At 42.4% G+C, this 23723-nt stretch overlaps 1 protein-coding gene across 1 annotated transcript in view; it reads right to left on the bottom strand.

Annotated features, from left to right (window-relative positions):
• Positions 1-1246: 1246 nt before the first annotated feature.
• Positions 1247-23723, bottom strand: part of NEK11 (NIMA related kinase 11) — a 240650-nt gene continuing 218173 nt past the window's right edge. The window contains 1 exon segment of the mRNA XM_067033804.1: positions 1247-1266. The gene's annotated coding sequence lies outside the window, so the exon portion shown is untranslated.

Genomic DNA, 23723 nt, shown 5'->3' on the forward strand with positions numbered 1-23723 from the left:
GCTGGGGTCCAACACCCTTCAGGGGCAGGTGCCCACAGACCGTGGAGACCCAGAGCAGTCGGGCGCTGAGCCTGTCCTCCAAGTGGAAACGGTGAAGAGCAGGTGCTTCTCCCAGGCCGAGGTCAGGGTGGTCCAACCCCAAGGGCACACAAGTGGGAATGCTTTTCAGGAAGCCAGACTTGACCCATCTCACAGTATAGACCCAACAATACTAATTAGCCCAGGTTTACTACTCCCTAAATGAGTCATTCCGTTTGACAAGGGATTGAGAGTAGAGACAACAGCTCCAGCTCTGTACCCAGTTCCCAGAGCAGAGTCCAGCGTACGTGCTGACGGATGCTAACAGGCATTTGTTCACTTGGAGCTGCTTGTTTCTGACATTTGCTTTGTGATGGCTCTGGAGAAGAGTGGCCCCTTCTCCCCTTGTGATCAGCAACTGCTCCTCAAAGTAGAGCCACTGGTCAACCTCAGAACAGTCACTGGCTCGAGGCACGACTGTTTCCAGAGCCGCCCGGACCTCTGCCTCGCTGGCTCTCTGCTGCCTTGCTCTCTTGAGGTGACTGTAGACCTCCTCAAACACCTCTGCCCCCAGCTTCTGCACAGCTGATCTGCCAAGCAACTTAGGAAAGAGTAAGAAGTGTTACATATTGAGATCACTTTAGAGAAAATGTACTGTCAGCCCTCCGCGTCGCGGGTGGTTGAACCTGGGGGTGCGGAACCCGAGGACACAGAAGGCCGACCGCACTGCCATTTTATACAAGGGAATTTGAGCATCCGTGGATTTTGTTATCTGTGAGGGTGGGGGTGAGGAGAGTTTCCTGAAACCAATCCTCCGTGGACGACGAGGAACAACTGCATTTTAAAAGCATTTAATACACAAATAACATTGTAACCCTGGGATTTAGAGAAAAACAAGACCTTGAACATTCAACAACATTCAACAAATACTTCTTGAATGTTTATTACATGACAATTACCCTTCTAGCAACGATGAATACAGCATTCAACAAGTGAGGCAAATTCTGGCCTTCATGGAGCTTACCTTCTAGGGCAGTGGTCCCCAACCTTTTTGGCACCAGGGACGGGTTTCTTGGAAGACAATTTTTCCACGGATGGGGGTGGGTGGGGATGGTCCAGGCAGTAACACGAGCTATGGGGAGCGATGGGGAGCTGCAGATGAAGCTTCGCTCGCTCTCCTGCCGCTCACTTCCTGCTGTGCGGCCCCGTTCCTAACAGGCTGAGGCCCGGGGGTTGGGGACCCCTGTTCTAGGGTAAAGAATAAACAGGTAACTAATAAGATGCATACATAATAAAATAGGTGGTGCTAAGTGCAATGAAGAATAAAGCAGGATGAGAAATGGAGAAGGTGGGTGGACAGGGCAGCCCTCTCTGAGGAGGGGTCATTGAGAGAGACCCACAGGAAGTGAGCCAGTATTGGGGGAAAGAAGTGAGGGGACCTTGAGGCTAAAATGTGCAGGAGAAATATCCAGAAGGCAAGTGTGTCTGGAGTCAGGCAAACAGCGGGAAGAGGATGGTTGGGATATGAAATCAGAAATAATGATAATTAGAACAATCAAATGATAATGAGGAGAGAGAGGCAGAGGAGGGGAGAAGAATAGTCCTATTACCCACCTGCTAGGCACTCTTCTACCCACTTACCCTTTACAACAGCTCTGTAAGGGAGGCATTTTTTTAAAATCCCTATTTTACAGATGAAGAGACTGAAGCTTAAAGGCTGTGGTAATTTGGCCAAGTTCCCACGGAGGCCAGCGCTCCCTTCCATACTTGCCCCATCCTGGTCCATGTGGAGCCACAATCTGTGTTATAATCATATTGCCACACCTGGAATGTTTATTTTGCCTCTCTTTCCCCTCATCTCTAGCCAGGGTCGCAAACTAAAGGCTTATGGGCTAAGCTTGGCATGGGATGTGTTTTTTTCCATCAGCACCATGTTCTATTTTCTCCTGTTTTATTCGTAGTTTTTATACTTGAATGTGAAAATCTTCAGGCTGGGCCTGCCCTCCGCACTCTCTATTTTCTGCCTCTTCTTCATTCACCTCCCTCACTCCTGACCATTTTATCCTAGGCTGCGTCCACCTGCCTGACTCAAGGGCACTCCAGTGTCAAGAATTTTGTTTTACAGTTCACAATTGTTAATGGCTCCATACTGCTCCACCAAATCTGTGTGCTGACATTTTCCTAATCACTCCTCCACCATTCATTTAGTTTTTTTTCCACAATAACACCGTATGGATGCCCTTAGGAACATAGCTTTTTCATTTAGGGGAATCTTTTCTGGCATCAAACTTCTAGCAGTGGAGCTAATTACATAAGTGTGTCCACCCTGTGAAAACTCATATATACACTTATGATTCATGCCCTTTGCTGTATATGTATTGAGTTTGATTAAAAAATAAAATATTTTGGGCTTCCCTGGTGGCGCAGTGGTTGAGAGTCCGCCTGCCGAGGCAGGGGACATGGGTTCGTGCCCTGGTCCGGGAAGATCCCACATGCCGCGGAGCAGCTAGGCCAGTGAACCATGGCTGCTGAGCCTGTGCATCCGGAGCCTGTGCTCCGCAACGGGAGAGGCCACAACAGTGAGAGGCCCACATAACGCAGAAAACAAACAAAAATAATAAAATAATAAAATAAAAAATAAAGTATTTTGTGAGAACAGATTAGGTTGATGTGTATACAGTCATCCCTCAGTATTGGCAGGGGATTGGTTCCAGAACGCCCTGCAGATAACAAAACCCATAGATGCTCAAGTCCCTTATATAAAATGGCATAGTATTTGCATATAACCTACCCACACATCATCTCTAGATTACTTACAATACCTAATATAATGTAAATGCTATGTAAATTGTTGTAAATACAATGTAAATGCTATGTAAATTGTTGCTGGTTTGCAGCAAATTCAAGTTTTGCTTTTTGGAACTTTCTGGAATTTTTTTTTTCAAATATTTTTGATCCCCAGTTGAAGTCACAGTTGCAGAACCCATGCATACTGAGGACCAAGTATAAATATTTTTATAACTTTAACTGTGAATAAATGTTTCTTTATTCTTCATTTCAATGGATTTGGTGAAAAGAAAAATCAGAGGTTGTTTTTTGTTTTCCAAAATTTTTAAAGCATTACTGCTAGACAGTAATGATGGTACTGTTGACAATAACATTGAAGGCATTAATCACAGATGCTTTCATTCATTTTTTATGCTTTTGTTGTACAGTAATATTCAACCTTGTAATCCCTAGAACACAAGGATCGGGGTTAGGTATTGTGGCAGATAAAAAGAAGAAGTAATTGATCCTGCTATAGTTTAGAGGCTTGTAATTATAATGCAAGATATATGCACCTTAAATTTTAACTAACATTTTTATAGTACTTCAGAACTTGCAAAATGCTTTTACATTTATTATCACAAATGACGCTTGTGAACTAGGCAATACATTGAAAATTTATCTCCGTTTTACAGATGAGGATAAGTAGGCTGACTTTCACAAACTAATACAACCACTAGGCTGATGGAACTTGAACTCAAACACAGGTCTTGGAACTTCAAGTGCTGGAGAGATAAGCAGCACTAGGGCCCCACATCCTCCAGCTTGTGTAGGTTTCCCAACTCTGCCAAGAGATTATCAGAACCAATCCCGGGATGCCTCACATCCCAAGTCACCTCAGCCACTCGCAGAAATCCAAGCTTTCCTTGCTGACATGTACCAAACCATGGTCAGATCCTACCACTTCCCTGACTCACAGACTTGTATAACATTAGGGTCTGATCTCTTCTCTACTCTCATTTATCAAGTTGTGTATAATCTGTCTCCTGCTTTCTTCCACTAACCTGCTCTGTCTTGTCCACAGTCTGTCTTAGCCACTAGGCTCCCATCACACCTACCTCCTTTCTTTTCCTTAAATACAACCCAAGCCTTATTCGCACCTCCAAGCCTTTGCATTAGCTGTACCCTCTTCCCTGAAATGCCTTTCCCTTTGATCTTCACATAACTGCCTCCTTCTTGCCATTCAGATCTCAGCTTACATATCTCCTTCTTGGAGAAACCATCCTTGACCACTGAGTCTAATGGATCCATCCAGTTATTCCACAGGATCACAATACCTGAACCATTTGCACAGCACCTATCACTCTCTGTTGCTTTTCTTCTATCTTTTTGCATATATTTGTTTGCTGTTACTCCCCTAACTACCCTACTCCCCTAATTAGCATACAGATTCCATAAAGGAGGGACTCAGTACCTAGAAGAGGACCAGGCATGCAGTAGGTGTTCAGGAAATATTTGGGGAATGAAGGAACAACCCAGACAGCCACTAATTATCATCAAATAGTGTCTCATGAAAGTTTACTGTTGGGAAAATCAGGGAACACCCAGTGGAGGAGAAGGGGGCACTGTGACAACTGGAGGACTGTGGGTGGCAGCCAACCGTGGGAGCAGCAGGAGACCAGTGAGGCGGCCTGGCAGGTGTGGAGGATGCACGAAGAAGAGGGTGAGAACCACATGAACACAACATTAAAGAAACCTTAGAATGTAATTATTAGTATTAACCATTAATGATAAAGAAGCCCCCAAATGTTCCCTGAAAACATAAAAAATAACTAACAGTTCTTGAGTTTCCTCTGTGTGCCAGGTTCCATTCTGAGCATTGTCTCAGATCATCCTTTTAAATCCTCATAACAACAGTATGGATAGACATTATCATTATTCCCATTTTACAGATGAAATAGAGGAGGGTATTAAATAACTTGCCCACTGCCACCTAGCTTTGAAGTGGTGAAGCTGGAATGTGAGTCCTAGAAGTTTCACTCCAGAACTCATTCTTCTCATTACTATGATATGGACTTTGGATTCAGAGAGACCAGAGTTGGATCCTAGCTCTCCGTTTCACTGGCTGTGTGATCTTAGGCCAGTTACTTAACCTCTCTGAGCCTTGGGTTTTTCATATTTAAGTGGAGGTTACACACACACACACACACACACACACACACACACACACACACATTTTAGCAGAGTACCTGTCACCTACCAGGAACCCGATAGCCATTGTTTTTACTATCATGTACATTACTGTTGCTTTCCCAATGGTGAATTGCACAGTAATCCTATTTCAGTTTAACTGGAAGCTTCAAGTAATTTTGTAGTTCTACTGCCAGTTAAGACACTATTTTAGGGGACTTCCCTGGTGGCGCAGTGGTTAAGTCTCTGCACTCCCAATGCAGGGGGTGGGGGTTCGACCTCTGGTCAGGGAACTAGATCCCACATGCATGCCGCAACTAAGGAGCCTACGTGCCACAACTAAGGAGCCCATGTGCCGCAAGTAAGGAGCCCGCCTGCTGCAAATAAGGAGCCTGCCTACTGCAACTAAGGCCTGGCGCAACCAAATAAATTAAAACAAAAAAAGATACTATCTTAAATATTTTTTTCTTTTCTAACTGAATTTTTAAAAAATTAAATAAAAAGTCTGGTGGGGCTTCCCTGGTGGCGCACTGGTTGAGAGTCCGCCTGCCGATGCAGAGGACACAGATTCGTGCCCCGGTCCGGGAAGATCCCACATGCTGCGGAGAGGCTAGGCCCGTGAGCCATGCCCACTGAGCCTGCGAGTCCGGAGCCTGTGCTCCGCAACGGGAGAGGCCACAACAGTGAGAGGCCCGTGTACCGCAAAAAAAAAGTCTGGTTGCACAGTGGGAGTTTAAAAAAGAAGTAATTTTGTAGAAGTAACCATGAAAACCAAGTTTAGCAGAAAGCATTAAGAAACACAGATTATTCTTCAGACACAGTTTAAGGAAACTTGAAAATGCTTTTACAGAATATAAAAAAATTCCTGCACATCACATATGTATGAGGCACTGCAGGAATAGAATGGTGCCATGAGCTTTCCCTTTAACACTTCTATCTTAATGATCACTGGTGCTAACAAGTACCAGGAAACTTTACAAAAGATGGATTTTGTACCCCTTCTCTCTATGTCTAGTATGTCAAATGGCTGTCTCTGAATCTGGTGGGCAGAGACAGGACAGACCTCTGCACAGAGACAGATGACTGCATTTTCCATGCTTGGGTGACATGTGGCACCCCCAGATGGGATGTGTGACTTTCAGGCCCTTTGTGAAAATGGTGTTGCCTTCTGCCCTGTGCCCTGGGCACAGATTCTTGTTTGTTGGGTGCCCTGCTATAGCTAATCATTGCTGGAAAGGTTATTTTATTTGTGATCTAAACATCCTCTAGTAAATGTAGATGAATAAACTGTCTAAAAAGCAAAATCCATCTAGGTATAATTTATGAGACACATGTAATATATAGGGCATTGAAAGGTTGAGAGTAAACAAATCTAAAAAAAAAAGACATGCCAGGCAAATAATAACCAAAAGAAATCTGGGGTAGCTATATTAATATGAGACAAAATAGATTTTAAGGAAACAAGCATTATTAGAATAAAGAATGCCACTAGACAATGAAAACCGTTCAACTCACCAGGAAGAAATAAAAATTCTAAACTCACATGCATCTAATAAAGTAGAATCAAAACACATCAAGCACTACAGGGAGAAACTGTCAGTTGCATCCTCATAATGTAGGATTTCAATACACCTTGCTCAGTTATTGATGGAAAGCATTTGAAAAATTAGTAATAGAAAATCTGGATATACTTAATAAGCTAAATTTAATAGATATATATAGGACCCTCTCCCTCCTGATGATTAGAGAACCTACACTCTCCCCAGACTCTCATGTAACATTTACAAAAACTGACCATGTACTAGACAACAATTCAAGTCTCCACACATTTCAAATAATTGATTTTATACAAGATCTAGTTATCTGACCACAATACAATTGTTAGAAACCTGTAACAAAAATATGGAGTAAACAGTTCTGTGTTTGTAAATTTATTTATTCTAAATAAATTGTGGGTCAATCAAGAAATTAGGCATGCCATTAAACAAACTCATTTTAAGCCAAAAGAAAAGTGACAGGTGTGCTAGCATTGTAAGATTGCAGCGTAAATTTACTTTGACACTCGGAAAATAGGCTGTAATATTTCTGCAATGATGTGTTCCAGTATTTTAGGAATCATAAAATAGAAAATTCTATTTAAGGGGACTCTCTTGCTGTTATCTAAGATTTGGAAAGAGAGGGGAGTGCTCCCTGTGCTGTTTAAGGGTAAAAAGGGGGTTCTAGGTTTGTTTTTTCAAAGGGAGGGGGGCAGGAACCATCCCTTTAGTTAGGTGAATATCTCAAATAAAAAGAACTTACGGGGCTTCCCTGGTGGCGCAGTGGTTGAGAGTCTGCCTGCCGATGTAGGGAACACGGGTTCGTGCCCCGGTCCAGGAAGATCCCACATGCCGCGGAGCGGCTGGGCCCGTGAGCCATGGCCGCCGAGCCTGCGCTTCCGGAGCCTGTGCTCCGCAACGGGAGAGGCCACAGCAGTGAGAGGCCCGCGTACCACAAAAAAAAAATGAAAAAGAACTTACATTTTCAAATTGAAAAAAAGTATATTTTAATCCTTTTTCATCTATTTTGTCCTATGCTTCATATCTTTGATCAATTTTGTCCTCTTGTTCAAAGTATTTTAAGTGTTTAAGAGATCCTAAATATCATCTTAGTCCAGATGGTTCATTTACAGGCTGGTGCTCTTTGGGCTGGATCACCACCCTGCCCAGGCCAGTGGCAGACACAGGGGAGCTGAAGGAAGCCTCCCACGGTTCTAAAGAAGCTCCAGCTACCTGGAGAAACCCCTAGTATATATATTTGGCTGATTCTCCAGCTGAAAAACTCCATTAAACCGCAAGGGAGCACTTCGGCCCTTCCCTGCCTAGCTCCTCCAAACTCAATCTCTCATCCTCCAAAGTCCTTTACTGACCTCGTCTCATGTTTACTTGCTCTTTGTAAGCAATATATTTATCATATCTATTTATTTTCCCATCAGCTATTGATTGCTCTGTGTGCCCTCTATCTCTCTCTCAGGGGCTCTAAAGAAGAGGTCAAACAAAAATGTCCTCACATTTTAAATATTATTTGGAAGCCATCTCACACTTACAGAATAGTTACAGGTATAGTTCAAAGAACACTTTTTGACTTGAACCTTTGAGAATAAGTTGCTGACCTGATGCCCCTTTCTCCCATACTTTGTGTGTATTCTTTACAAATAAAGATACTCTCTTACATAATCACAGACCAGCCATCAAAATCACGAAATTATCACTGATATATTACTGTCATCTAATTCTCTAATCCATTCAGGTTTCCCCAGTTGTCCAGTAATGCCCCTTATAATAAAAGGATCTGGGTCAAAATAATTATGTTGCATTTATTTGTCATGCCTCTTTAATCTCCTTTAATGACCTTGACACTTTCAAAGGTTCGAAGGAAATTGTTTTGTAGACTGTCTGTCAATTTGCATTGTCCTTGCCCATGGGACTTACCAAGTCTAGCTATCCCTCCTTTTACATACTGGCCTGAAAGAGGAGTAGAGCCTTCTATTACCTCAGGGCATTCTTTGAGAGCTCCACCTGCCCCCCCTTCAAGAAGGTTCTCTTTTCTCTAGAGTCCCAAAAATGCCCTGGTGGTAATAGTATCTTGGTGCCTAGTTCATGATTCCTCCCTAAAGCTTTGTTCCCAGTGTCCTGTAAGAAATAAGAGATCTCCTAAGGGAAGGGAAGCAGCTTGTGAAGTAAGTTTCCAGACATTCAGGAAAGAATGCCCTGAACATTCTACCCACTTGATATCTCCACTTGAATGTCTGGTAGGCGTCTTACAGTTATCACTCCCCATTGAATTGCTTATCTTCCCTCCAAATCATCCTAGTGCTGCAGCCTCGCCCACGTCTGTTCATGTCAGTGCCTGCCTTCCAATTTCTCAGGTCACAGACCTTTAGGCCATTCTTGATTTGTCTCTTTCTGTCACACTCCAATGGTCCACTGTGTCTCATAATCAGACCAGTTATTAAATCCTATTGACTCTCACCATTTCCATCACTACCACGCTGGTCCAAGCTGCCATGCTCTCTCACCTGACTGCTTCAATAGTCTCTCAATTGGTCTCCTGATTCTACCCTCACTCCCCTCTAGTCTGTTGTCAACTCAGCAGCCAGAGTGACCCAGATCCCTTCCTCTGCTCAAAACCCTCTTTGGGGCTCCCCATCTCACCCAGAGTAAAGTCAAGGTCCTTCTGGTGGTCTAGAATATCCTGAACGATCTTCCCACCATACCTCTGCAAACACATCTCCTCCCTCCCTCCCCTCACTCACTCCTTTCCAGCTACACTGACCCCCTTGACCTTCCCTGAACACACTGGGCACATCCCATGCCAGGGTCTTTGCACTTGCTGGTGCCTCTGACCAGAGTGTTCTTTCTCCAGCTATCCATACCTCTTTTCTTCATCCTCTCCAAGTCTTCGCCCTGGTGTCATCTTTTCAGAGACCTACCCTGACCACCTTCTTTAAAACTGTAAACTTTACCCCCATTCTACACTGCCAGTCCACCCTCCCTGCTTTGTATTTTCTTCTTAACATTGTTACTTTCTACTGTACTCTGCTTTCCCTTTATGATTTGTCAATCACCCCATTTGAAAATAAGGTCCATAGGGCAGGGATTATTTTCACCCTTTTTGTTCACTGATCCCACTGCTTGGAATAGTGCCTGGCACAGAACAAGTACACAATAAATACTTGTCAGATGAATGAATATATACCTTGAAAGCCAAGTAAGGAAGGAATAAGGTGATGTTATACAATTTTATCTTAAAATATTTGCATCTGAGGTGGGGGTCAAGGTGGTGAAGTAGGAAGACTCTTGAGCTCACCTCCTCGCATGGACATACCAAAGTTGCAACTACTTACAGAGCAACTACTGCTGAGAACAACCTGAAGATTAGCAGGGAAAATTTCCCACAATTAAAGATATAAAGAAGGAACCACAATGAGCTGGTAAGAGCGGCAAGAATGGGTCCAGCCATATCCCCCGGTCGGTGACCCACTGGCAGCCACAAGCCACTGGGCTGCACAGCCAGCAGGGGCTCAGCCTGCTGATGAGCATGACGGCAGTGGTCGGTCCCACCACATCAGAAGTGCACAGGCGGCTGACGCAGGAGCACCCCTAGAGCACAGAGGTCCGAGGGGAGTGTGCTGCTGGGCCTCACAGGACGTCTCCTGTAAGGACGTCTCCACTTCTCCAAGATCAGAAGACATAATGGACCTGCCTGATACGTAGAAATAAACACAGAGAAGTAGGGGAAATGAGGAGACAGAGGAATATATGCCATATATATTATATATATATATAATATATATATACACACACACACAATAGAATAGCCACTGGAAAGAATGAAATCTTGCCATTTTCGATAACTTGGATAAGTCTAGAGGGTATTATGCTACGTGAAACAAGTCAGACAGAGAAAGACAAATACCATATGATTTCACTTACGTGTGGAATCTAAAAACAAAACAAATGAACAAACAAAAAGAAAACAGACTCATAGATACAGAGAACAAAGAGGTGGTTCCCAGAGGGGTGGGGTGGGGTGAAATAGGTGAGGGGAATTAAGAGGTACAAACTTCCAGTTATAAAATTAAAAAGTCTCAGGGAGGTGTTGTACAGCACAGTGAATATCATCAGTGGTGCTCTAATAGCTTTGTTTGGGGACAGATGGTTAATAGACTTATTGGAGCCATCATTTTGTAATGTATTTAAATGTCGAATCACTGTATTGTACACTTGAGACTAACATAATATTGTACATCAACTACACTAAAATAAAAGATAAAAATAAAAATATATGCATCCCTAGTATTTGTTCTAAGAATTAGCACATAGTGAAATTACAACCTAATTTTGCAAAGTGTAAGATCACTTCTGTGATTTTTACTTGTTTTCCAAATTGTTTTTTTAAGATAAAACTCAGATCAAGTGTAGTTTTCAGTATTTCTTATGTTATTTTCATCCTATTTCAAGTGGATTGGCTTTATGGAGCCTGCGCGATCATCTGTGGATAAAAATGACCTCATATTTCTCTGGGTGGAAAGGAAAAAGCTTTGTTTTTTGGTTTTTTTTAAAATTTATTTTTAAATTTATTTATTTTTAACATCTTTATTGGAGTACAATTGCTTTACAATGGTGTGTTAGTTTCTGCTTTATAATAAAGTGAATCAGCTATATGTATACATATATCCCCATATCCCCTCCCTCTTGCATCTCCCTCCCACCCTTCCTATCCCACCCCTCCAGGTGGTCACAAAGAGCTGATCTCCCTGTGCTATGCAGCCACTTCCCATTAGCTTTCTATTTTACATTTGGTAGTGTATATATATGTCCATTGTTTTCTTAAAATAATTCTGCGTGGAAGTGGCTGTGTCCCTGCCGTCCTCTTTCACACTTGCACGCCGGGGCACCTGGAGAGCTGCCTAGCCAGCTCTCCCGCCGGCCTCGGAGAAGGATGGAGGGAGAGAGCAAACGAGGCAATGCCCTTCTACAGTCATCACCTTCTGCCATGAGAATTAAATACGGCAGAGAGCAGCAGCCGAGGGCATTGTAGCCTCCTGTTCTAAACGATATTTTAGCTTAGCAGCAGCAAATGTTTGACACCATCCCCCCTCCTAGAAAAATCACAAGCAGTTTCTCTTCAGGGAGAAGGAATGAGTTTCCACCCATTCCGCAGCATCATCAAAGCTCCCTTAGCCCTGTCCCTTAGTAAGGACTAACAGGAAAGTCTCTCTCTTACCTTGGGGTTGATTTGCTTTGCAAACCTTTCCTCTGCTCAGTAGAAGTTCCCCAATAATGGCTACATTTACATTTTTGTTTCTAGATTAATTAACCACTTGAGGAGTGTAAAACTGAAAGCAAAGGACTTTTGTCTGTTTTCTGGTCTGCTCCCCCACTGGGCTTGGGGCCCCCTGGGGACAGGGGGCCTTTCTTAGTCATCCTTGTACCCAGCATGGTCCTGGCACAAACCTGCCCCTACGTTATTTATTCATTCAGCAGATTTTTAATGAGTGCCTAGTGCATGCCAAGTTCTAAGAAGCAGCCATAAGCCTGTGACCTCACAGAACTCATATTTTAGTGGGAAGATGACAGATATTAAACAAATAAACAAACAAATAAGGTAACTTCAGATTTTTGTCATTGCTGCAAAGAAAATAAAACAGGGAAATGGAAGAGTGAGAGCAGGGCTGCCTATAATAGGGTTTGAGCCCCTCAGCAAGGTGGCGGCAGAAAAGGCGCTTCTAGGGGGCCTGGTACAGGCTGCTTGGTGACCGCCAGGCCCTGACATTTTGAACCAGCTCCCCCATCTTCTTGACTGACCCTCATGCAGAGGAAGCAAGGCCTGCCGCGAACATTTGTGGGGATACAGCAAGAGGACCAGTGGAGGCCCACATGTCTAAATATTTATAAGTTATGAACCCAAGCTAACAAACTGTTAAATAAAATATGACCTACCTTCTTACCCTGACAAATTAACTTCATAGAGACCTGGAAGGCCAGCTTCAGTATTCTCAGACTCCTCCGAGTTCTGCAATAGAATATGACAGAGCTGGGTGTGCCAGTTCCCCGACCCTCATCCCTAGATGTATATCCCGACCCTGCCCCCATCTCTCCCCAGCCTGGCTCCATCTCCCACTGTGAGGGGTCTCTGCACACACGTTTGACACCTCAGCCCCTACGTCCAAGAGCCATTGATGCCTTCTGCAGATAGCCAGCCACCTCAGACATCAGGGTGTGCAAACCGGCAGCACAGACCACCCTTGGTGTAGGACCCTGAGGCAGAGGCCCGCAGACTCTGGAAATGAGCTTAGGTCATTTGGGCCTAAGAGAATTGTAGGGTTCCAAGTAACCAGGGCATGGTCTAGAAGAGGAGACACAGGCCCTGAGTATGCAGGTCCCTTTGGCCCCATGGGCTCCTTGCTCCATGGGGAGGGATGAGGCTGGAGGATGACCACAGTGCCGCCCTGGACAGTCAGACCCAGGGCCTAGGGATGGTGCTAGGAGGGAGGTTACCTTTGCCAGTGTAATTAAGGAATGCCTCTCTGGGGGGCAGGCGTAGGAAAAACATTTGAATGGAGACTTGAATGATAGGATGAGTCATCCAGGCCAGTATCTGGGAGCAGGGCATTCCCAACTGAGGGAAAAAGAAGGGGCCAGGCAGGTGAAGCTCTGTACGGAAGAAGACTGGGGTGGCTGAGGCCTAAGTCACGGGAAAAGAGTGACAGGAGATGAGGGCAGATGGTCGGGCAGGGGCACAGTGACCTTGGAGGCCGAGGTCAGGAGTTCTGCCTTGACCTGGGTGCAGGAGAGCCTCTGAAGAGCTGACATGATCTGAGCCCTGTTATAACCAGATCACTCTGGTGCTGTGTGAAGTGGATGAATCGCAAGGAGCCACTGTCAAGGGCAAATCGACAGATTTGATCACCACGCAAAATGCTTCAGTGCCTTTGATGTAAGGATCCTTGTGATTAATTCTTCCCCAAATTTTCGAACTAAGAAAACTCTCCTACTAAGCTGGCTGCTGTTGACTCAGAGGGTTTCTCCTCTAATCTAGGCTGCCTGCAAGCTCAGAGCTGACTTGGTGCTTATTTGCAGGGTAAACTGTTCATTTATCAATCTGCAATCCAGTCTCAATTTTATATCTCCTACCCATATACATGTTTTCACAAACTTTTCTCAGAACAGCAAAAATTATAAGTAAATAACAATAGTAGTTAGGAACATAAGGAGATTTGAGAAGATGGCAGAAGAGTAAGACGCGAAGATCACCTTCCTCCTCACAGATACATCAGAACTACATCTACACGTGGAACTGCTCCTATAGAACATCCAGTGAACGCTGGCAGAAGACCTCAGACCTTCCAAAAGGCAAGAAACTCCCCACGTACCTGGGTAGGGCAAAAGAAAAAAAGAAAAAACAGAGACAAAATAGGGATGGGACCTGCACCAGTGGGAGGGAGCCGTGAAGGAGGAAAGATTCTCACACACTAGAAGCCCCTTCCCGGGCGGAGACTGCAGGTTGCGGAGGGGGGAAGCTTTGGAGCCACGGAGGAGAGCGCAGTAACAGGGGTGCGGAGGGCAAAGCGGAGAGATTCCCGCACACAGAATCGGTGCCGACCGGCACTCACCAGCCCAAGAGGCTTCTCTGCTCACCCGCCGGGAAAGGCGGGCTCTGGGAGCTGAGGCTCAGGCTTCGGCTTCGGTCGGATCGCAGGGAGAGGACTGGGGTTGAACACAGCCTGAAGGGGGCTAGTGCGCCACGGCTAGCCGGGAGGGAGTCCAGGAAAAGTCTGGAGCTGCCGAAGAGGCAAGAGACTTTTTCTTCCCTCTTTGTTTCCTGGTGCGCAAGGAGAGGGGATTAAAAGCTCTACTTAAACGAGCTCCGGAGACAGGCACGAGCCGCGGCTATCAGCGCGGACCCCAGAGACGGGCATGAGATGCTAAGGCTGCTGCTGCAGCCACCAAGAAGCTTGTATGCGAGCACAGGTCACTCTCCCCACCTCCCATCCCGGGAGACTGTGCAGCCCACCAATGCCAGGGTCCTGGGATCCAGGGACAACTTCCCCGGGAGAATGCACGGGGCGCCTCAGGCTGGTGCAGTGTCACGCCGGCCTCTGCTGCCGCAGGTTCGCCCCACACTACGTACCCTCCCTCTCCCCGGACTGAGTGAGCCAGAGCCCTCTAATCAGATGCTCCTTTAACCCCGTCCTGTCTGAGCGAAGAACAGACTCCCTCAGGCGACCTACATGCAGAGGAGGGTCCAAATCCAAAGCTGAACCCCGGGAGCTGTGCGAACAAAGAAGAGAAAGGGAAATATTTCCCAGCAGCCTCAGAAGCAGCAGATTAAATCTCCACAATCAACTTGATGCACCCTGCATCTGTGGAATACCTAAACAGACAACGAATCATCCCAAATTGAGGAGGTGGACTTTGGGAGCAAGATATATTATTTTTTCCCCTTTTCCTCTTTTCCTGAGTGTGTATGTGTATGCTTTTGTGTGAGATTTTGTCTGTATAACTTTGCTTTCACCATTTGTCCTAGGGATCTATCCGTCTGGGTTTTCTTTCCTTTAAAAACATTTTTTTCATCATAATTTTTTTAAATTTTCATACCGTTATTTTATTTTATGCTCTTTCTTTCTTTCTTTCTATTTTTACTCCCTTTTATTCTGAGCCGTGTGGAGGACAGGCTCTTGGTGTTCCAGCCAGGCGTCATGGCTGTGCCACTGAGGTGGGAGAGCCAACTCAGGACAGAGGTCCATAAGAGACCTCCCAGCTCCATGTAATATCAAACAGCAAAAATCTCCCAGAGATCTCCATCTCCATCACCAAGACCCAGCTTCACTCAACGACCAGCAAGCTACAGTGGTGGACACCCTATGCCAAACAACTAGCAAGAAAGGAACACAGTCCCATCCATTAGCAGAGAGGCTGCCCCAAATCATAATAAGGCCACAGACAACCCAAAACACACCAACAGACGTAGACCTGCCCACCAGAAAGACAAGATCCAGCCTCATCCACCAGAACACAGGCACTACTCACCACAACCAGAAAACCTACTCAACCCACTGAACCAACCTTAGCCACTGTGGACAGACACCAAAAACAATGGGAACTACGAACCTGCAGCCTGCAAAAAGAAGACCCCAAACACAGTAACAGTAAGATAAGCAAGATGAAAAGACAGAAAAACACACAGCAGATGAAGGAGCAAGGTAAAAAGCCACCAGACCTAACAAATGAAGAGGAAATAGGCAGTCTACCTGAAAAAGAATTCAGAATAATAATAGTAAAGGTGATCCAAAATCTTGGAAATAGAATAGAGAAAATGCAAGAAACATTTAACAAGGACCTAAAAGAACTAAAGAGGAAACAAGCAATGATGAACAACACAATAAATGAAATTAAAAATACTCTAGAAGGGATGAATAGCAGAATAACTGAGGCAGAAGAACGGATAAGTAACTGTCCTGGAAGATAAAATAGTGGAAAAAACTACTGCAGAGCAGAATGAAGAAAAAAGAATGAAGAGAACTGAGGACAGTCTCAGAAACTTCTGGGACAACATTAAAGGCACCAACATTCAAATTATAGGGGTCCCAGAAGAAGAAGAGAAAAATAAGGGACTGAGAACATATTTGAAGAGATTATAGTTGAAAACTTCCCTAATATGTGAAAGGATATAGTTAATCAAGTCCAGGAAGCACAAAGAGTCCCATAGAGGATAAATCCAAGGAGAAACACACCAAGACACATATTAATCAAACTATCAAAAATAGTTAAATACAAAGAAAACATATTAAAAGCAGCAAGGGAAAAACAACGAACAACACACAAGAGAATCCCCATAAGGTTAACAGCTGATCTTTCAGCAGAAACTCTGCAAGCCAGAGGGAGTGGCAGGATATATTTAAAGTGATAAAGGAGGAAAACCTACAACCAAGATTACCCAGCAAGGATCTCATTCAGATTTGATGGAGAAATTAAAACCTTTACAGACAAGCAAAAGCTGAGAGAGTTCAGCACCACCAAACCAGCTTTATAACAAATGCTAAAGGAACTTCTCTAGGCAACAAACACAAGAGAAGGAAAAGACCTACAATAAAAAACCCAAAACAAGAAAATGGGAATACGAACATACATATCGATAATTACCTTAAATGTAAATGGATTAAATGCTCCCACCAAAAGACACAGACGGCCTGAATGGATACAAAAACAAGACCCATATATATGCTGCTACAAGAGACCCACTTCAGACCTAGGGACACATACAGCCTGAAAGTGAGGGGATGGAAAAAGATATTCCATGCAAATGGAAATCACATGAAAGCTGGAGTAGCAATTCCAATATCAGACAAAGAAACGTTAAAATAAAGACTATTACAAGAGACAAACAAGGACACTACATAATGATCAAGGGATTGATCTAAGAAGAAGATATAACAATTGTAAATATTTACGCATCCAACATAGGAGCACCTCAATACATAAGGCAAATACTAACAGCCATAAAAGGGGAAATTGACAGTAACACAATCATAGTAAGGGACTTTAAAACCCCACTTTCACCAATACAGAGATCATCCAAAATGAAAATAAATAAGGAAACACAAGCTTTAAATGATACATAAAACAAGATGGACTTAATTGATATTTATAGGACATTCCATCCAAAACCAACAGAATATACATTTTTCTCAAGCACTCATGGAACATGCTCCAGGATAGATCATATTTTGGGTCACAAATCTAGCCTTGGTAAGTTTAGGAAAATTGAAGTCATATCAAGTATCTTTTCTGACCACAACGCTATGAGACTAGATATCAATTACAGGAAAATTTCTGTAAAAAATACAAACACATGAGGCTAAACAATACACTACTTAATAACAAAATGATCACAATCAAACAGGAAATAAAAAATTACCCAGAAACAAATGGCAATGGAGACACGATGAATCAAAACCTATGGGAAACGTATGCAAAAGCAGTTCTAAGAGGGAAGCTTATAGCAATACAATCCTACCTTAAGAAACAGGAAACATCTCAAATAAACAACCTAACCTTGCACCTAAAGCAATTAGAGAGAGAACAAAAAACCACAAAGTTAGTAGAAGGAAAGAAATCATAAAGATCAGATCAGAAATAAATGAAAAAGAAATGAAGGAAACAATAGCAAAGATCAATAAAACTAAAATCTGGTTCTTTGAGAAGATAAACAAAATTGTTAAACCATTAGCTAGAGTCATCAAGAAAAAAAGGGAGAAGACTCAAATCAATAGAATTAGAAATGAAAAAGGAGAAGTAACAACAGACACTGCAGAAATACAAAGGATCATGAGAGATTACTACAAGTAACTCTATGCCAAAAAAATTGACAACTTGGAAGAAATGGACAAATTCTTAGCAATGCACAACCTGCCAAGACTGAACCAGGAAGAAATAGAAAATATGAACAGACCAAACACAAGCACTGAAATTGAAACTTTGATTAGAAATCTTCCAACAGGGTTTCCCTAGTGGTGCAGTGGTTGGGAGTCTGCCTGCCGATGCAGGGGATATTGGTTCGTGTCCCGGTCCAGGAGGACCCCACGTGCCGCTGAGCGGCAGGGCCCATGAGCCATGGCCACTGGGCCTGTGCATCCGGAGCCTGTGCTCCGCAATGGGAGAGGCCACAGCAGTGAGAGGCCCGCATACCATAAAAAAAAAGAAAAAAAGAAAAGAAAAAACAAAATCTTCCAACAAAGAAAAGCCCAGGACCACATGGCTTCAGAGGCGAACTCTATCAAACATTTAGAGAAGAGCTAACACCTATCAGTCTCAAACTCTTCCAAAATATAGCAGAGGGAGAAACACTCCCAAACTCATTCTACGAGGCCACCATCACCCTGACACCAAAACCAGACAAAGATGTCACAAAGAAAGAAAACTACAGGCCAATATCACTGATAAACATAGATGCAAAAATTCTAAACAAAATATTAGCAAACAGAATCCAACAGCACATTAAAAGGATCATACACCATGATCAAGTGGTTTTATTCCAGGAATGCAAGGATTCTTCAATATACTCAAATCAATCAACGTGATACACCTTATTAACAATAGAAGGAGAAAAACCATATGATCATCTCAATAGATGCAGAGAAAGCTTTCGACAATATTCAACACCCATTTATGATAAAAAAAAACCCTCCAGAAAGTAGGCAATGAGGGAACTTTCCTCAACATAATAAAGGCCATATATGACAAACCCACAGCCAACATCATCCTCGATGGTGAAAAACTGAAACCATTTCCACTAAGACCAGGAACAAGACAAGGTTGCCCACTCTCACCACTATTATTCAACATAGTTTTGGAATTTTTAACCACAGCAATCAGAGAAGAAAAAGAAATAAAAGGAATCCAAATTAGAGAAGAAGTAAAGCAGTCACTGTTTGCAGATGACATGACACTATACATAGAGAATCCTAAATATGCTACCAGAAAACTATTAGAGCTAATCAATGAATTTGGTAAAGTAGCAGGTTACAAAATTAATGCACAGAAATCTCTGGCATTCTTATACACTAATGATGAAAAATCTGAGAATGAAATTAAGAAAACACTCCCATTTACCATTGCAACAAAAAGAATAAAATATCTAGGAATAAACCTACCTAAGGAGACAAAAGACTTGTATGCAGAAAACTATAAGACACTGATGAAAGAAATTAAAGATGATACAAATAGGTGGAGAAATATACCATGTTCTTGGATTGGAAGAATCAACATTGTGAAAATGACTCTATTACCCAAAGCAATCTACAGATTCAATGCAATCCCTATCAAATTACCACTGGCATTTTTCACAGAACTAGAACAAAAAATTTCACAATTTGTATGGAAACACAAAAGACCCCGAATAGCCAAAGCAATCTTGAGAACGAAAAATGGAGCTGGAGGAATCAGACTCCCTGACTTCAGACGATACTACAAAGCTACAGTATTCAAGACATTATGGTACTGACACAAAAACAGAAATATAGATCAATGGAACAGGACAGAAAGCCCAGAGATAAACCCACACACATATGGTCACCTTATCTTTGATAAAGGAGGCAAGAATATACAGTGGAGAAAAGACAGCCTCTTCCATAAGTGGTGCTGGGAAAACTGGACAGGTACATGTAAAATAATGAAATTAGAACACTCCCTAACACCATACACAAAAATAAACTCAAAATGGATTAAAGACCTAAATGTAAGGCCAGACACTATCAAATCTTAGAGGAAAACATAGGCAGAACACTCTATGGTATAAATCACAGCAAGATCCTTTTTGACCCACCTCCAGAGAAATGGAAATAAAAACAAAAATAAACAAATGGGACCTAATGAAACTTAAAAGCTTTTGCACAGCAAAGGAAACCATAAACAAGACGAAAAGACAACCCTCAGAATGGGAGAAAATATTTGCTAATGAAGCAACTGACAAAGGATTAATCTCCAAAATTTACAAGCAGCTCATGCAGCTCAATAATAAAAAAAACCCAACCCAATCCAAAAATGGGCAGAAGACCTAAATAGACACATCTCCAAAGAAGATATACAGATTGCCAACAAACACATGAAAGAATGCTCAGCATCATTAATCATTAGCAAATGCAAATCAAAACTAAAATGAGATATCATCTCACACCAGTCAGAATGGCCATCATCAAAAACTCTGGAAACAATAAATGCTGGAGAGTGTGTGGAGAAAAGGGAACACTCTTGCACTGTTGGTGGGAAAGTAAATTGATACAGCCACTATGGAGAATACTATGGAGGTACCTTAAAAAACTACAGATGGAACTACCATACAACCCCGCAATCCCACTACTGGGCATATACCCTGAGAAAACCATAATTCAAAAAGAGTCATGTACCACAATGTTCATTGCAGCTCTATTTACAATAGCCAGGACATGGAAGCAACCTAAGTGTCCATCAATAGATGAATGGATAAAGAAGATGTGGCACATATATACAATGGAATATTACTCAGCCATCAAAAGAAACAAAATTGTGTTATTTGTAGTGAGGTGGATGGACCCAGAGTCTGTCATACAGAGTGAAATAAGTCAGAAAGAGAAAAACAAATACTGTATGCTAACGCATATATATGGAATCTAAGAAAAAAAGAAAAAGAAAAAGGTCATGAAGAACCTATGCGTAAGATGGGAATAAAAACACAGACCTACTAGAGCATGGACTTGAGCTTATGGGGAGGGGGATGGGTAAGCTGGGACAAAGTGAGAGAGTGGCATGGACATATATACATTACCAAACGTAAAATAGATAGCTAGTGGGAAGCAGCCATATAGCACAGGGAGATCAACTCAGTGCTTTGTGACCACCTAGAGGGGTGAGATAGGGAGGGAGGGAGATGCAAGAGGGAAGAGATATGGGAACATATGTATATGTATAACGGATTCTCTTTGTTATAAAGCAGAAACTAACACACCATTGTAAAGCAATTATACTCCAATAAAAATGTTTAAAAAAAAATAAAAAGAAACATAAGAAGTTGCAACTCAAAACACTGGTACCTGACCAGTAGTTCTTTTTGCAATGTGTACACGGGAAGTTGTTTATTTGTTTTGTTTTGATTGGTGTATTGTAATTGAGGGGCAGGTAGCATGGAGCTTTTAAATGCACGTTAACCTTTGCTACTAAAAAATTGTAGTGACTTGTTGAGACTCAGTTTCTAATCTTTACAAACGAATGCCATGGCTTTTCATAACTCCCCCAACTTTATTACAAGGATGTCATAAAATATTTTAAGATATACAAAAATGTGTAAAGTATAATACAATGAACACTCAGATATCCAACTCCCAGTTTAAATATTCAAGCATTAGCAAATGCAGCTGAAGCTCTGAATTCCCTCCCTAATTATAACCCCTTCCCAATCCCCACTATTCTGAATCTGGTGTTTTATCATCACCAAGCATTAAAAAAATACTTTTATTATATATGTAAGTATGTAACCCTCAAAACAAGTAGCACTGTTCAGTGTGTTTTTACACTTTAAGTGGTATCATACTTGGATTTTTTTTTGCCTTTTTTGCTTAAAATTGTTAATATTTATCCCCTTTGATGCTGGAGCTCACTGATTATCTGTGTGACATTCCATCACTATTCTACATTTGTTCTCCTGATGAAGTACCTTTCATGTTGTTTCTACCCCTCCTCCACCTCACTATCACTTTTACTAACAAAGCTGCTGGGAACATTTTTTTTTTTTTTACATCTTTATTGGAGTATAATTGCTTTACAATGGTGTGTTAGTTTCTGCTTTATAACAAAGCGAATCACCTATACATATACATATATCCCCGTATCTTCTCCCTCTTGTGTCTTCCTCCCACCTTCCCTATCCCACCCCTGTAGGTTGTCACAAAGCACCGAAGTGATCTCTGTACTGTGCAGTTCCTTCCCACTAGCTATCTATTTTACATTTGCTGGGAACATTCTTGCATACCCTCCTTGGATTCATTATACCTTAAACTACAAAATATACACATGCATGGAAAACCAAGTCTTTCAGACACAGTTCCTACATAAAGTCATTATTTTCAGAGTGATTTACCATCACTCATATTTGATCCTTTATAATGGCTTCAAGGTGGATATTTTATAAGAAGATGCAATCCACAGGGGATAGAATGATTTAAAAATCAGAATTATGGAGCTTTTGAAAACCCCTGCAAAGTATCAAGGAGTCATCTAATTGAACACCTTCATTTTATAGACAAGGAAAGTGATTCCAGGATGGGGAAGGGGCCTCCCCAGTGGTGAGCACTGGGCTTCAGAATGGATCCTATACTGGTCTCCACCATGATGGACATACATGTGAAATAAATATAATATAAATAAATCCCTTGCTTTTTCTTCTGTTCACTAAGACCCACTAAACAGTGCACCATGAGATGTGGACCACTCGTAAGTCCTTCCTGGCTGAATTATGACTGTGCTTCCCTTGGTCAATTCAAACCACATTCTTAATTTTTCAAAAGTCAGTTTCACCCTAGCTTTGTTGGAGTTGAAGCAAACATCAGAAGATAAAATAGATTTTCTAATCAAACACAAGAATAATTGGATTTGCAAAGGGAAATAAAATCATAAAGGAAAAGAAATTAGAACATAAATATGTTTGGAAGAATTTCTCAAAGCAAGAGTGAGGTATTACAGTTGTGAAGCTATGGGTTTCCTTGGAGAAGAATGAATTTTAAAAGCTGCCTGTCATTTGATGAGATTCCGTAAGAATTCCCTCTTTGACTAAACTTTAGTCAGGCTCCTCTGAGTCCATCCTCTCCTCAACAAGGCCTCATCCTCAGCTGCAGTCTCTATCCCACTGGGCCCAGCTCAGCAAGTATTGCCATGGCCTTCATACCTAACCGATTCCCCTTAGTAATCTTCCATCCACTGACCACTCCCTGCCCACTGGCTACACATCCCCAGCTGCCCCTGTTGTATTCAGGGTGGAGGTCAATCTCTCTCCCCTATTGCAATAGTCTTGAGTGAACTCTTCCTTGCCTGTTTGATTTCTGTCTGGTGCAATTTTTCTGGGACAGATTCATGTCTCAATGCCAGAATGTCACTGGGTCCCAGAGTACAAACTGCCCATAATTAGGAGGACCGTGTCTTGGTTAACCTGAAAAGGTTTTAATTTCTCTTTCAAATCTGAATGAGATCCTTGCTGGGTACAGTAATCTTGGTTGTAAGTTTTTCCCTTTCATCACTTTAAATATGTCCTGCCACTCCCTTCTGGCTTGCAGAGTTGCTGCTGAAAGATCAGCTCTTAACCTTATGGGGATTGCCTTGTATGTTATTTGTTGCTTTCCCTTGCTGCTTTTAATGTTTTTTCTTTGTATTTAATTGTTGATAGTTTGATTGATATGTGTCCTGGTGTGTTTCTCCTTGGATTTATCCTGTATGGGACTCTGTGCTTTCTGGACTTGATTAACTATTTCCTTTCCCATGTTAGGGAAGTTTTCAACTACAATCTCTTCAAATATTTTCTCTGACCCTTTCTTTTTCTCGTCTTCTTCTGAGACCCCTATAATTTGAATGTTGGTGTGTTTAATGTTGTCCCAGCGGTCTCTAAGACTGTCCTCAATTATTTTCATTCTTTTTTCTTTATTCTGCTCTGCAGTAGTCATTTCCACTATTTTATCTTCCAGGTCA

This window comes from Kogia breviceps, chromosome 5, assembly GCF_026419965.1.
Source record: "Kogia breviceps isolate mKogBre1 chromosome 5, mKogBre1 haplotype 1, whole genome shotgun sequence".
NCBI lineage: Eukaryota > Metazoa > Chordata > Mammalia > Artiodactyla > Physeteridae > Kogia > Kogia breviceps.